General features: G+C 36.5%; 1 pseudogene; it reads right to left on the bottom strand.

Annotated features, from left to right (window-relative positions):
* Positions 1–565: 565 nt before the first annotated feature.
* Positions 566–918, bottom strand: LOC111152152 (annotated as a pseudogene).
* Positions 919–17416: the final 16498 nt, after the last annotated feature.

Below are 17416 nucleotides of genomic sequence, written 5' to 3' on the forward strand. Positions count from 1 at the left end.
AAAAAACCAAAACAACTTGAGTTTAGATTTTTTTTTTCAATTTTCAAGTTGTATTTTCTATATGTCAACATTCTTGGTACAGACTTTAATCTGATAAAGTCTGGCCCCGATCAAACTGTTGATTATTTCCATTTATAACTGGTTAAATCAGAGAAAAAAAAATTAATTTTGAAATATGCCACTGGAAATAAATATTCACTTAATGCAGTCTTATCTGTTTTATATCAAAAGATTTTCCCCACAAATAAAGATTCTAAGGTAAATTAAAGATTCCCTTGAATTAAAAAAAATACACCTTCTAAAACAGTGAGCTTACAAAACAATGCAGGGGATTGCTAGACATACTTACTGTAAGAAGAAAGTATGTCCAATGAAAAGGAAATTTAAAACATGACCTTAAACTTTTATGAAGAATTTTAACAAGGCATTTGCTTCATTTACTTTTAGCTACTCCATAAATACCAGAAGATTAACTGGACAGTTTGTAATGAAGTTTAGAAAAATTTCTTTTTTCATAAAGCAAACTTGCAAATCCTTCCCTTTGGCTCCTTCTTCCAATCCTCCTTCACTGTGCTGAAGAGATACTGAGTTCTTCCAGATTTTTTGTTAGGTAGGTAGTTTTAAAGCCAACAGGTAGGTAGGGTTGTCTGGTTACTGGATCTATGACTTGTCCAACTTTGAAAATGATCTCAGCCAGTACATGTTTCATGAGCTTTGTTCGTGGAACATGTAGAGCTTTGAGAAGCACAATATCCCTAACTGTGCACTGCTGAAGATCACCGATTATTAAAGTACTTTAATAAATAGGGATTGAAAACAAGCCGGGTCACTCTCACTTTAGCTGTTTTTTTGCATTGCTGTTCCAATCACCTTCCCCACCATCCATCTGGCATGGATGGATGAATGAACTATTGACATTATGTGGCTTTGGTCACAGGAGTGCTTTGAGGGTTTAACCTAGAAGGTGCTCAGTAGCGGTAAATGTGAGTCTTTATTTGTGTCCCTTATTTCTTTCTTTCCACTGGATGTGCCTATGTGCCTGTCCCTGAAAAGGCTTACAGCTCCACTATTCGTGCCCCCAAGAGCTAGGCTGAATGGCTAGGGTGTTCTCCCCACTGGAGGAGACCTTCACTTGGAACTGCTTTCTTGATCAATTCTGGCAGACCTAGGGTAGGTTGGAGTGATAGATTCTCCCATCCCATGCTACCCCAGGGTCAGGCCACTCACCTCACCTCTAGGCTCTCACTGGGCAGCATCTCTTTCCTCGGAATTCACCCTCTGCAAGAGCAGGGCGTAACTGGCTCTCACCTCCCAACTCTACTTTCCCCTTGCGTGTCCTATGGAGGGCTGGCCAGAGAGTCTGCTGGATGATTTCAGATTATTCATAAATATTAGAATTGTGGTAACATTGTTAGATTAAATGTAGAACTTTCCAACCTGGCTACCGTGAAAGGGTTAAAAGTAATCAGATGTACCAACTAACTTCACTTAAAAAAACAAACAATGCTTACATATTAAAAAATAAAATTAATCAAATGGATATTCTCAGTGGCAGTATAAAAATCATCATTATCTGAGATCCTCTTGAATAAATTCAAATTCAAATAATTCAATAATTCAAATAAATTCAAATTTTATATAAATATGAATGTTACATGTTCTTGGTTAGGAATCATGATATAAATAATAACAACACTCAAGGAGCAGAAGAACTGAAATGTGTATACCAACAACTTTATAATATATTATTTAACTGTGACGTGCAAATGATGCAAACAAGTGTTATGAGGGTTGAGAGAGAGAAATCGATTCCAGTTTATAGAAAGAGGAGCATCTCCATCCGTCTAAGAATGCTCTTGAATGATAGAGAAAATTTCATTAGACAAGAGATAAGGAGCAAGTATCTAGAAGGAGGTGACAATGTATATATAGGTGGAACATGTCCTTTGATACATAATGGAATGCTGATAGAGAAAATCTGTTTTGTATTAGAAGGTAAAGGTAGATTGAAATCCAGAGTCTGAACTTATCCTTTCCTTCACCCCTCTTTCTCTTCCGTTTCTCTCTCCCTGTCTCTCTCTTTCCATAGGTTTTGGGGCAGGGGCTGCAGGGAGGGTCATAATCCAATTGTCTTAAGGAAGAATAGTCTGTCAATATTTTGTCAACAAGTTATGGAGACTAAAAGTAGGAGAAAATTTAGGGTATTATTTATAGGTGTAACGTGAGAGAAAATGATGAAGAATTACAGATGTTAGAGAGGTAGACTCAAAGGGACTTGTTAGCTGATGGTGTGGAAGGTTAAAAGAGAAATGAGTCAAGGATTAACTGACACTTCAAACCTGGAACCACAGGAGTAAATGAAAACACCAACAGAGAGTAGGTATACAAAAGTCAGAGGTTCCAAGGAAAGATAAAGAAAAACGTATAGGAAAGCTTTAACGCAATAGAAGGAAACAAGGGACCATCAAAGAAGCAATCAAGGAGTGATCAGTGAGACTAGAATAAGCCTATCAGAGTTTCCCAGGGAAAGAGACAGTAAAAGAGAGACATTTTTGGATCAGAGAAAACGACAACAAGCCCCAGAGGGAGAAGAACAGTATCTACAAATGGCAGCTACAATGTATTATGTAAAATGTCCAATTTCTACAACATAAAAAATGAGATATACAGAGAAACAGGGAAGTGTGACCCATTCAAAGGAAAAAAATCAGGCTATATAAATCACCTTTTAGAGAACCAGATATTGGACTTACCAGACCAAGACTTCAAAGCAGATTATAAATATGCTCAATTTATAAAGGATTATAGGAACTTGATGACAATATTTTATCTAAGAAAATATCAATAAAGAGAAAAAACTTTTAAAAAGTGGAAATTCTGGAGCTGAAAAGTCTGATAACTGAATGAAAAATTCACATCATTGGTGCAAAAGTAGATTTGAGCAAAGGTCAGTCAACTTGAATATAGATCAATAAGGATCATACAATGTAAAGAACATAGAGAGGAAATAATTAAGAAATATGTTCAGGACCTTCGAGAAATGTAATGCACCATAAATACACCAACAAGTGTGTACTGAGAATACCAGGAGAGAAGAAAGGGAAAGGAGGAGAAAAAATTTAAAAAAATTATAGCTGAAGACTTGCAAAATTTGATTAAAAGAAACATTAATCCACATATCCAAAACTCAGTGAACTTCTGTTCAAAAAAACAGTCCAATTCTGGAAAAACACAGAGATACACATCCAAACCCAGCATAGTCAATATGTTGAAAGACAAAGAGAAAGAGAAAATCTTGAAAAGAGAAAAAGTGACTTATCATATATATAAGGGGACTCTCAATAATGGAACAGCTGATTTTCTGTCAGGAACAATGGTGGCCAAAGGCAGTGGTAAGACATATACTAGATCCCGAAGGTGGGGAGTAGGGAACTATCAATCATCTTTCAAAAGTCTTTCAAAAAGGAAGGTGACATTTCCCATAAAATAAATACATTCTCAAATACACAAAAAACTGGGAGAATTTGTTTTTAGTAGACCTATCTTACAAGAAAATATTGAAATTTTTTGGGCTGAAAGCAAGTGACCAAATAGTACTTTGAATAAATACACGTGAAAAAATGAGGAGCTCTGGAAAAATAAGTATGTAGTAACTATAAAAGACAAGTTAATTTTATTACTTTTTCTTTTCATTGACTTATAAAACAATTTAACGAATTGTGGGGTTTATAAAATATAGAAATGTATTATTTTTGAAAATAGCATGACAAAAGAGGCAGGTGTCAACAGTTGTAAAACTCTATTTTAGTAAGAGATTGACACCAGAAAGTGTCCAGAAAGAAATGAAGAGAACTAGAAAGAGTAGTTAAGAAAATAAATGTAATAAATTCTATAAATATATTATTGCTCTGCTTTCTTATTTTTTGCTTTTTTAAAAGATATGATTATGTAAAGTAATAATAAAAGTTTGCTTTTGAACTATTCATAGATGTAGATGCAATATGTATACAATAAAAGCACAAAAAAGGGAAGAGAAACAAGGAGTATAATTTCTAAATCTTTCTGATATTAGTTAAATATAGTGTGGTAAGTAGATGAACCTTTTAAAAAATACTTATTTATTTATTTTAGAGAGAGAGCAAGAGCGAGTTCACAAGCAGGGGGTTGTTGTAGTGGGGGAGGTAGAGAGAGAATCTCCAGCAGACTCCCTGCTGAGCAAGGAGCCCAAGGGGTGCAGATCCCAGGATCTCAAGGGACAGATCCCTGAGATCATGACCTGAGCTGAAATCAAGAGTCAGACACCTCACCATCTGAGCCACCAGGCACCTCAGTAGGTGAACATTTTAAGCCTGAGAGTTAACCACCAAGAAATAACTCAAAAAGTAAATATAGTTAATAATCATTAAAGTAACTAAGTTTAAAATTAAAATTAAAGCAACTAAGATTTTATACTACCAAATATTCACTTAATGCAAAAAAAAGCAGTGAAAGAAAGTCACAGAAACATTTTGATGTCTTTTTAGACATCAGACACATGGGAATAAAAGCAAAATGGCAGTGGTATATCCAACTATATAAATAATAACACTAACTATAAATGGATTAAACAATACAATTAAGAGACTGTTAGGCCAATCAAAAAATCAGGATCCAATATATGCTGTCTATAAGAGACACATTTAGATCTATTTATTTAATTTATTTTTAAAATATTTAATTTATTTGTTTAACAGAGAGAGAGAGAGACAGTGAGAGAGGGAATACAAATAGGGGGAGTGGGAGAGGAAAAGCAGGCTTCCTGCTGAGCAGGCCCGCAGAGCAGGGAGCAAGATGCGGGGCTCAATCCCAGGACCCTGGAATCATGACCTGAGCCAAAGGCAGACGCTTAAATACTGAGTCACCCAGGTGCCCTGAGACACACTTAGATTTAAACTTACAAATAGGCTGAGAGTAAAAGCATGGAAAAAGATAAACTATGCAAATAGTAATCATAAGAGATGGAGAGCCAATAGTAGTATGAGACAAAACTATTCCAAAACAAAAAATGTTTCTAGAGATAGAGAGGGATATTTTACAAGGATAAAAGTGTTGTTTCATCCGGAAACCATTGTAATTATAAAAAGATATGAACTTATCATAGCAGAATTATTTATAATATTAAAAAATTACAAACCATTCAAATACCCATCAACTGATGAGTGAGTAAAGAAAATATGGAATACCTATACAATGAATTTTGGGAGGGGGGAACAATACAAAAAACGAAATACTCACATGAATGAACCTTGAAAACACTGAAGTGAAAGGAGCCAGACACAAAATATCATATATTTAATGTGTATACTTTTATATAGTTATATGCATTTATATAACAAGCAGATATATAGAAGCAGGAAATAGATTAGTCACTACTTAGAACTTGGGAAGGAGAGTGAGGAAGAGAATGGGGAATGCTAATGAGTGAAATGTTTTCTTTAGGTGAGAAGAAAAATATTCCAAACTTAGATTGTGTTAATGGTAGCACAACACTGAATAAACAAAAACCCTGAATTGCTCACACAAATGGACAACTGCATGATATCTGAAGTATATCTCAAAGCTATTTAAAAAAAAAGATGAGACAATGGCCATGAATTTGCTGGTAACCAATATCTTTAGTAAGACTTAACTTCAGAAAAATTGTGATGGAGGCAGCTAGACTTCTTCTGTCCTAGACATATCAAGAACTTTCCAGGAAGTGATTGCTTTACTGGTGTCTGGTTTACTCAAGACCCCTGATGGAGTGTCCCACCCCATAATTCAGGAGAACAAGAAAACCATATATTTAATAAGCAAATGCATGCAGTATGAGTGGTGCAATTGCCTTACATATATTATTCGATGTTAATCTCAGAAAACTGTATGAAGTAGTTATTCTCATTTCATGTTATTCTTACAGATAAGGAAACTGGATAAAAAATGTGTTAAATGACTTACCCAAGGATATGGGTAATAGGTTCAGTGTTAGTAATCAAATTCAACTCAAATATGAATGCATCATGTTACATAGCTTTACTAAATGTAGTACAGTTTGGAAACTTCTACACCCATGAAATCAGTCTCCTCATCATTTGTGATAATTGCTTCAATTTACTATAGTAAATTATAGTAAATTACTCAGTAAACAGTACTGGGCACTATTCATTCACATATGTCACCTTGTTGGTATTCCCAACAATCTTCTGAGAGAGGCATTATTATACACTATTTTAGCAATGAGCCAACTAAGGCTCAGAGAGTTTAAGGATAAACTTAAAGTTTAAGTAAGTGATGGGTAAGTGATGTAATACACTTGAAATATTTGCACTTTTTTTTCTTTGTCTTAACACTGGATCATTTTTCTGTATGTTACTCAGCATAGTATTCTTGGGATAAACTAGAGGAATCAGCGAAGAGGTGGAAAGAATGAATGAGGAGGACTGGACTTTTGTCTTTTATCTTGGAAAGAGTTTCTCCTCAGGGAATCTGGTTACTCCCTTGTGTGGGTGTTAGCCTCAAACAAGTAAATTATATAAAATGTCTTTGAGCACCATAAAGTACTATAAAAATATAAGGCATTATTAATATAAACTAGGTCAGAATCAGTAAATTCATAAACTTTTATAACACCCTCCTGGCTCATTAAGGTAGTTAGGTTTTAAATCAATAATTTACAGGGTAGTGAGGCAGTGTGGGTCAGCGTGGGAGAACAGAATGTCAATGTCTGAAAACTCCCATCTGTAACTGCTACCAGTGTGTAGTATAACCTTAGGCAGGTCCCTTATCATCTACATTTGTAATTATGAATGTATTACTGACCTATTTTTATAGAACTTTTATTAAAAGGCTCTGACAAAAAGTGATTATAAAGCACCTTGCAAGTAGGATTGTATGTAAAACTGTTCTAGACTTGTTCATGAGTTCTATTTAAACATTCATTTCAATAACTAGAATTTTTTAAATTCCAAAGTTTAAACTCAAAAAGTTTGAAAATTGATTACTGCAATGAAGAGAGGCTTTGGCTGATTTTTATAACAACAGTTTTACTTTTTCAATTATCTGGCACCATGGTTCTAAAAGTAATTCGGTAATAAAGATCTTACGATTAATATATGAACAGATATTTTATGGCATTTAAAATAAAATAATGGGGCATACTTCATAGTGGGGTTGAACAAATTACTGTGGTTATAGAACATAATTCTGAAAGAAAATATATTTACTTATGAATGTTTCAGTGAGAGGGGCTAATAAATTATACCTTGGAATAAAGTTTTCCATTGACTCTACAATTCAGAGGATCTATCCTGCTAATTGTTTTGTTTAAACAGCTATGTTAATAGTGATGGCTATAATGTAGTAGGAACTCTGTGTGCTCCAGCTGAAGATACCTTCCTTTCATTTGATCCCCATTGTAATGATGAGATATCCAAGGCATGTGGCAAAATACTCAGATGAATATGGGTGTCTGTGTGAGTATAGACTTTGGTTTTTCTGAGATAAGGCAATGCTACCATCCTCTGTCAACCTCTGTGTTTCATCGTTTAACAGAACCTTCTGGCAATAATATGAATTTCATCTAATCCTACAATAATGGTTCTCACCTTACCTAAAACCACATTATGTCTACATTGTGGTTGGTATAACTGTGTTAGTAAGGTCTGGACATAAATTGTGGCACTTCTGGCCATATTACTAAGAGAAAGAAGTGAGCCTGGTTTGCTCTTGCCCTTTCTTCTCCTCCTGGATGGAAAATGACAAAAATAGCAGCAAATACTTTAGACCCAGTGATGGAAGCTGGATTTTATTTGCTGAAGAACCTCCTTACCTCCCCTAGCCTGCTCCCTTCATTAGACTGTTCAGTGATAGAAGGATGAATTCCTGTGTTGTTTAAGCCATTGTGTTTTTAATTTTATTGCAACAATTTAGAATGTACCCTAATTGAGCAACATTTAGAGTTTACCCTAATTCAGTGTTAATATGTAGTTCAGTATGTCTGGGGTAGGACCCAAGATTATGCCTTTCTAATATGTTCCTAAGTGATGCTGATGCTGCTGGTCTGTGGACTATACTTTGAGTAGCATGACCTTGAATAATGCATTTGGCATTTAATTTTTCTTTTCTCTCTGTCTTACTTCAGGCTACTATAATAAGGTACCATAGACAGGGTGGCTTATAAACAATGGAAATTAGTTCCTCATAGTTGGGAAGTCCCAGACCCAGTTTCTAGCAAGGTTTGGTTCTGGTGAGGGTCTTCTTCCTGGTTTCAAACTACTGACTTCTCATTGTATCCTCATATGATGGAAAGAAAGTGAGAGCTAGTTCTCTGGTCTACACCCATAAGGGCACAAATCTAATTCATGAGGGTTCAACCTGCATGATTTATTACCTCCTAAAGACCTTACCTCCAAATTCCACATATTGGGAATTAGATTTCAACTATGAATATTTGGGGGAGAGGGACATTCAGTCCAAACCACTCTCCTTTCTATTGCCTTATCAAGCAGGTGGCTCTCTTACATTTCAGTTAAATGTCACCAAGTTGTCCTCATAATGTAAAGAAAGGTTGCCATAAACCAAGAAAGGTTGTATTTTTGGGTCCTGAATTCCTATGACTAGTTAGTGTTCTGTGCTTGTGAAGACAAACTGGCCTACATAGTAATATGTATTCTGTAACTTATTATAAAACTATAATATAGCTTCATGACAACATTGTATTCAGACTTTGCTTAACCAGAGCTCAAAGGTGTGCTTGAGGTCAAAAGAGGGAATGGTGGATCATCACTGCTCCCCTGTCCTGACCCCTGAAAGCAGCTCACCGTTGCTTTTAGCTAGTGTTGGGTCTCTGGCATTATGATCATATGTGCGAAAGCACAAATTGGTGGTCTTATTGGACCCCGTCCCAAAGAAGAAGGATTTCTTTGCTCTTCCTCATGCCTCCCTCCCACCCCAGCTATGTGGCTTGGCTGGGATTGAGTCTTATGTGGAAATGAAAAGTAAATTTAGGGGTGCCTGGCTGACTCAGTAGAGCATGCAACTCTTTTATTTTTTTTTCAGACCAATATCACTGATGGATATGGATGCTAAGATTCTCAACAAGATCCTAGCAAACAGGATCCAACAGCACATTAAAAAGATTATCCACCATGACCAGGTGGGATTCATTCCTGGGCTACAAGGATGGTTCAACATTCGCAAATCAATCAATGTGATAGAACAAATTAATATGAGAAGAAAGAAGAACCACATGGTCCTTTCAATTGATGAAGAAAAAGCATTTGACAAAATCCAGCATCCGTTCCTGATTAAAATGCTTCAAAGTATAGGGATAGAAGGAACATTCCTGAACTTCATAAAATCTATCTATGAAAGACTCACAGCAAATATCATCCTCAATGGGAAAAAGCTTGCAGCCTTCCCTTTGAGATCAGGAACACGACAAGGATGCCCACTCTCACCACTCTTGTTCAACATAGTATTAGAAGTCCTAGCAACAGCAATCAGACAACAAAGAGAAATAAAAGGTATCCAAATTGGCAATGAAGAAGTCAAACTCTCTCTCTTTGCAGATGACATGATTCTTTATATAGAAAACCTGAAAGACTCCACCCCCAAACTACTAGAACTCATACAACAATTCAGTAATGTGGCAGGATACAAAGTCAATGTACAGAAATCAGTGGCTTTCTTATACACTAACAATGAGCATGCGACTCTTGATCTCAGGATTGTGTTTGAGTCCCATATTGGGTGGAGAGATTAGTTAAAAATAAAACCTTTTAAAAAAGGTAAATTTATCATTTTTATTCCTATGTACACATTCTTTTTTTTATGGTAACTGCAACAGACCTCTTAAAAAATTGCTAGTGTGTTTTCAATCTCCAAAGAAGGAAGGAAGCAGAAAGCTCTTATTTTCTTTATGCACAGCTACTTCTACGTTCTGTGGAATTTCTCATAGGCAAAATTTAAGTTGGTGTCTATGCAGTATGATTTCAGGGGCAATTGAAAGTTCTTTTCTCAAAAAGTGACCTCACTTGCACAGTGATACTTTCCAAAAGAATGACTTTTGGGGGAGTATGAGTGTTGATCTCAAGATCATGGTATTTCTAAGGATTTGTGCATAAGAGTCAGTCCAGGTACAAATTCACTAAAATTATTTGTAATATTTTATATTTCAGTGTAAGCATCCATTTCTCTTAGGACAAAACTGTTAGTTTTCATTAAGTTTCTAAAGGTGTTCATGGTTCAAAAAACTTTGGAGAAGCAGAAACACTGAAGGGGTTGAGATGTTACCCATCTAAACATTAGCTGCAATCAACTTAAGATAATTTATTAATTATAATTTTGATGAGAAGAGAGCATTAGAATTCTACTTCATAAAGAAAACTGACAGGGGCAAGATGTGGTAGGATTAAAGAGATTGAAGCTTTAGTTTTATAATTCTACCCATGAATGAATGGAAGAGGAAAAAAATAGACTGCTTCCTCTATTTCAGACCCTTACTATTTTAACCTGAGCTTAGGATGTCCACAACTTGATTTTCTTCAATTCATCAAAAATAGCTTATTGGGACTCTTCCTTAAGACAGTAAACAACAAGGGTTGGAGAGGGTGTGGAGAAAAGGGAACCCTCTTACACTGTTGGTGGGAATGCAAGTTGGAGTAGCCACTTTTGAAAACAGCGCAGAGATTCCTTAAGAAATTAAAAATAGAGCTACTTTATGACCCTGCAATTGTACTACTGGGTATTTACCCCAAAGATTTAGTGAAAAGAAGGGCCATATGTACCCCCAATGTTCATAGCAGCAATAACCACAATTGCCAAACTGTGGAAAGAGCCAAGATGCCCTCCAACAGATGAATGGATAAAGAAGATATGGTCCATATATATAATGGAATATTATGCAGCCATCAGAAAGGATGAATACCCAACTTTTGTATCAACATGGACGGGACTGCAGGAGATTATGCTGAGTGAAATAAGTCAAGCAGAGAGAGTCAATTATCATATGGTTTCACTTAGTTGTGGAACATAAGGAATAGCATGGATGACATTAGGAGAAGAAAAAGAAAAGTGAATTGGGGGAAATTGGTGGGGGTGGGGAAGAAGAACCATGAGAGACTGTGGACCCTGAGAAACAAGCTGAGGGTTTTGGAGGGGAGGGACATGGGGGGGGATGGGTGAGCTTGGTGGTAGACATTAAGGAGGGCACATATTGCATGGAGCACTATGGGTGCTGGTGTGGTGCATAAACAATGAATCTTGGAACACTGAAAAAATAAAATTAAATTAAAAAAATACTATTTTTATTGTTTTGTTACTCTGTTCAAAAATTCTTCTGCCACTCTTGTAGCTGCTATATAAAGCCCAGTCACTCTAGCCTGAGATTTAGACTTCTCTATGTTGATACCAAACAACAATCCCCCTTTTAGTTATTGCTTCTACCACCTCCAAATATCTTTAATTTTAACTAAAATTTTTAACACTTGTCATTTTCCAGACAACCTGTGTTTTACACTTTCTATACCTTCACCAATATTAGGACTCTATCATCACGTCCTCTCTTGCTAAATCCCGATTGTCCAGATAATCTATCGTGAGGTGCTAGATTGTTCTGTTGCAGAGTTGGTCAAACTGTGTCTATGTATTTTTCAGAATTCCCTTTCCTGTGAAGGTCTAGGTAAGAGCTGACCAAAGAGATTAGTGAGATTTGAGAGATGAAAGTGAAGCTGTGGCCACTACTCTTTGAAGGTCTTTGCAGTCAGAAAAAGAATAGATACAGAACTTCCTGGGAGGAAGGGAAATCCAGATGCTTAATGGCAGTTAGAATACTTTGGTCTACTTTCCTCAGATAGGACAACACTTTTTTCTTTTTTTTTAAATCAAGATTTTATTTATTTATTTTGAGAGTGAGAGAGAGCAGGAGGGTGAGGACATAGGGAGAGGGAGAAAGAAAATTTTAAGTACACTCACCACTGAGCGCAGAGCTCACTCTTACCGACCCTGAGACCATGACTTAAGCTGAAATCAAGAGTAGGGCACTTAACTGACTGAGCCACTCGGGCACCCCAGCAGCGCTTTGATCTTATTTGAACAGACCTTATATTGGTTTTGGATTTGCCGTCCCTGACTACAAGGCCTCTGTCCAAAGCATCATTCAGGGAGATACAGAATGATTTATTTATTATCATTGATTTCTGTACAATATTACTTTTGACCAAGAACTGATTTTACAATCAATTAGATCTGCTTATGGAATTCACTGTCTATGGTAACATGTTTCCCAATACGTTAAAACATATAGCTTTATAAAATAGTGGAATAGCTTTTATTAAGACTCAGTTATGGTACCAGCTAGATGGTGACATCTTTTAGGACTGGGAAAATATCCTTCAAAATGAATCAGCAACAAATATGATACTAGGAATCATGGCTTTGAGATACAAGGATGGAAATGGGAGTGTCCTCTCTCACTGTTACATTTAATTATCTACTAGTAAAATGTTTGGGTTCTTGTTTCATTGTCTTAAATTCCAAGAGAGACCATAGCAATGGTTCTATTACACTGGAAGCTAAGACTACTACCTGAACTCATAGTAGTGACCCAGTATTCAAAGAAGAGGGTTATTTTATTGAATGGAATAATTGGTTGACCTTTGAGGGGAAAATCAAGTTGCTAGGATACATCAGGGCAGATAGGAGTATATATAAATTGCCTATGTTCCTTTAGGGCACTTCTTAATACTTTCATGTCCTGTGACAAAAGGTAAAACATAACTGTAATATCCAATGCAGGCTGAAGTGTTAATGACCCATGAATGAAGGTTGGAGTCACCCCAGTTGTCAAGGAACCAGGATTAGCTGGCCTGGTCAGAACCAGTGTGAGTCAAGTGAGGCACCCACCTCAGGCGTTCAACCTAAGGGAACACCACAAAATTCAAGAATACAGATGAACCGTATTTTAATCCAACATTTAAAAAAAAATAAAAATACTACAAGAAGTCCATGATGAAAAAAATATCAACAATTTAAATAAAAATCAGATCTGCCCCTGACCTTGCAGAACTCACCTCACCGACAGCACTCCGCCAGTTCTCATGCAGAGTTGTGCTGGGTTGTTCTATTGCCAACTTGGTTAAGATGGGAATTATGCTTTCTAGAACCCCTTCCCTGTAGGATGTCTGGCAAGAGTTGGCCAAGGACGGATTTGATCAAGATGTGAGAAGTGAAGCAGGAGCCGTTATTCCTGGAAGGTATTTGCTTTCAGAAGGACAGATGAAGAAGTAGCTGGTGACTTGTAGCTTGTCTCTTTTTTCTCCTCTGCCAGCAACTCTTCTTTCTATCTGCAGCTCCAAGTCTGACACCTGACATTCACCCTTAGACCCACAGAAACCTATTTACCCAGAGGCTCTTCTTACATAACTCTCACTGAGCCTCCCTTTCTTGAAATGAGCACAGAGCTTTAGGAATACTGATTTGTGCCTTTTTTTCCAAAACTGAAACTCCACCTTCCAGACTTTTGTTTTCCCAGCAACACCCCCCCATTACATAAGGTCTTAGAATTCTAATAATTCCCTTATTCCTTTGCATTGAAAGGGACTCTGCTTATCTGTCTAAACACTGACTGATGCATGTGATTTTCTCAGAAATGCCTCAAGTCCAAAGCTCATTCTCTGAAAAACTTGGTGCCAGACATGTTTTGGCATTCAGATTAGTTTGGCTTTTAGAAAGACAGCATGGTACATGCATCATGTAATATTTAAACCCTTTGTAGTGGTTAGGACAGTACCTCGAATTTGAACTCAGTCATCTATTATCCTCTCCCATGTCTCAGTTTCTGTATCTGTAAAACTGAGATGGTAGTAGCTTCCTGTAAAGTGTTACTGTGAATCTCTAGCTTACATAATGCTTACAAAACATGTAGCACAGTGCCTACCTGTATTTAGTACTTAGTATGTCATAGCAGTGATTGTTCTTTTGGTGTACCCCAATCTAATTGAACCCTTATCTAATGGAGTGCCTACTTTATGGCAAATACTGAAAACATTCAGAAGATACCAGTTTTATGTAGCTTGGTATTTTAAGAGGAATTCTGATTTGGGGTATGAAAATCTAGAGAAATTCACAAATGTTGCATGAAAAACTTCTTGTTCTGCTCCTTTTCTGAGTGGGTCCCAGTCTCTTGGGACTTAAGGATTTCTTAAGGATTGATTTCTTAGGGATTAAGAAAACAATCTAATAATTCCCAGATTGCATCAATCCAAAGCAAACTCAAATGGACAACCAAGAGAGTAAGACCCTACCTTCCCAAGTATCACTGAGCATCTTCAATCAGCTGAGTTTAATTTGTGGATAAACCAATAAATGAGGCAAAGAAAACTTGGTTCCTGTACTTCGGGAATTTACTGAAACAGACATAACAAGTATGTTGCATCAAACAAAGTGTCTAATCTAAATGCTTTATTAAGAAGGCTTCTAAAGCAGAGTCCAGAGTCAATTAAAAAAAAAAAATCCGGGGCGCCTGGGTGGCTCAGTGGGTTAAGCCTCTGCCTTCGGTTCAGGTCATGATCTCAGTGTCCTGGGATGGAGCCCCGCATCGGGCTCTCTGCTCAGTGGAGAGCCTGCTTCCCTCTCTCTCTGCCTGCCTGTCTGCCTACTTGTGATCTCTCAGTCAGGTAGATAAATAAAATCTTTAAAAAAAAATTCTGTGATGAATTAGCAATTCCAGCCAAAAATGAACATAGAAATGGGAGTGGCAGCAGGCAACACTCATACTTGCTGTTATCCATCTAATCTCTAAAATTCAATGACCTCACTACACATTTCTAAATATTAGCTACACAATTCTCTATAACACTGGATTGAGAAAAATAGGAGAACAAATATGTTGGCAAGCAATCCTTTTTTTCCCTTATAATAGTTAAGTACATCAGCTGTTGATAAACATATGCTAGCATTTACCTGTTCATTCTGTTGGAGAAAACTGGATAACTCTTAAGTGTTTTGCCCTCCAGGCTTTCATTAAAAGTTAATTATCACCATGTGGGACAAGCCTCCAGAGGCCATGGCAGCCTTGAACTTATATCAGCAAAACGCGCATCTCACATTAGCTCCTGAGTTGCTTACCCCTCACAGTAGAATGCTTTTCTCCTTGAGTGAATGTTTGCGAGTTAAAACCACATCACTTTCTGAGTAGTGAGTTGAACAAGGACAACTTCTGGCTGAAGAAGAGTCCTGCATTATGTAGTTAAGGAAAAGAGCACCGCAAGAGAGGTTGGGCATCAGATATTAATGTAGAACTGTGATTAGCACACTGGATAATCCAAAATTTAGTGTGTGTGTGTGTGTGTGTGTGTGTGTGTGTATCTGTCTGTCTGTATATGTCTCTCTCATGAATATATTTCTTCATCTTGGTTCTCTGTGTGCACTTGCCATTGATACTTATGAGTACTATGGTTTAATAGTAGTCATCAGGAACACAGATAGTTTAAGCAGAGATACAATAAAAGATGCTTTAATAGGCCCTGGATCACTCTTGTCCCTAAATCCCCCTTTGACTTGTTTGCAAAAGACCCTTGATTTTTTTCTATCAAATATTAATTTCTCAACCCATGAAATAGAAGCAGCTTGTGCATGGACCAATGATGGGCATATTTCAAGACCAATTCTAGTTTATGCATCTGAGGTCAACAATTAAATTAAATTTAAAGTAGAGAAGCCCAAGATTGGGATTGTTTTGGAGCCTATCAAAACCACAACATACCATCTGCTGTTACTGTATATACACATGGGTCTCACTGATTCATCATCTACTTAGATTTCAGGTTATTTTTTTGATGTGTTAGGTTTTTTTTTTCTCAATTTGACTATAAATCCTTTGAGGGCAGGAAATTTTTCTTTATAGTTTTATAGTAATACACAGGGTATTATTTTATGTTTGGGATACAGCAGAGAATATTAAGTGTCCTGTAATCCCTGGAAACTCATTTAGTAGTCTAGAACTTTATAGAATATGCAATTGGTCTCCTGAGAGTCTATGTTTTCCTACTCTGGCTGCTGGTTGACGTGCTTCGAGATATCAGTGTCTTCTTTGTATGGGCCATGGTTATAATCTCTTTAAAAATAGAACTACAGATAGAGAATAATCAGATGGCTACCAGAGGGGAGGAAAGTGGGGAGATGGATGCAAGAGGTGAAGGGGATTAAGAATACATTTATCTTGAACACTGAGTAATATATGGAACTGTGGAATCACTATATTGTATCCTCAAAACTAACATAACAGTGTATATTGACTACCCTGGAAATAAAATTTTAAAAAAGGGCAGGAATAATATGGGACTGCAAACACTTTATTTATTTAAAAAAATTTAGTAAAAATCTGACAAATTTAATTTATTTTACTTTTTAAACATTTTTTATTTAAATGCAATTAATTAATATATTATTAATTAATATATATTATTGGTTTCAGAGGTACAGGCCTATGAAACATAAGTCTTATATAATATCCAGTGCTCATTACATCACATACCCTTCTTAATGTCCATCACGCAGTTATCCCATCCCTCCATGCCTCTCCCCTCCATCAAGTCTCAGTTTTTTTCCCATGATTAAGAGTCTCTTATGGTTTGTCTCCCTTTCTGGTTTTGTCTTGTTTTATTTTTTCCTTTCTTCCCCTATGATCTTCTGTTTTGTTTCTTAAATTCAACATATCAGTGAGATCATATGATAATTGTCTTTCTCTGATTGACTTATTTTGCTTAGCACAATACTCTCTAATTCCATCCACGTGATTGCAAACAGTGAGATTTCATATTTTTGATGGCTGAATAATATTCCATTAGAGATAGATAGATAGATTAGATAGATAGATACATACATACCACATCTTCTTTATCCATTCATCTGTTGGTGAACATCTAGGCTCTTTCCATAGTTTGGCTATTATGGACATTGCAGCTATAAACATTGGAGTGCAGGTGCTCCTTTGGATCACTGCATTTGTATCTTTGGGGTAAATACCCAGAAGTTCAATTGCTGGGTCATAGGGTAGCTCTACTTTCAACTTTTTGAGGAACCTCCATATTGTTTTCCAGAGTGGCTGCACCAGCTTGTATCTCCACTAACAGTGTAAGAGGGTTCCCCTTTCTCTGCTTCCTCGCCAACATCTATTGCTTCCTGACTTGTTAATTTTAGCAATTCTGAGGTGGTATCACATTGTGGGCAAATTTTGCCAAGTGAGAACTATTTTGGAAGAAGACACTTTAATATTAAAAAAGAATGACAATGAATACATTTGGCTTTATTCAAAGAAAATTACACTACTGAAATGCATTTATAAAAGCTTGTCTTTGTTTTTGAACTAAAAGAGAGGCCTATCTGGGTTGAAAATATT

This window comes from Enhydra lutris, unplaced genomic scaffold, assembly GCF_002288905.1.
Source record: "Enhydra lutris kenyoni isolate GAN:26980312 unplaced genomic scaffold, ASM228890v2 scaffoldscaffold28, whole genome shotgun sequence".
In the NCBI taxonomy this organism is placed as follows: Eukaryota; Metazoa; Chordata; class Mammalia; order Carnivora; family Mustelidae; genus Enhydra; species Enhydra lutris.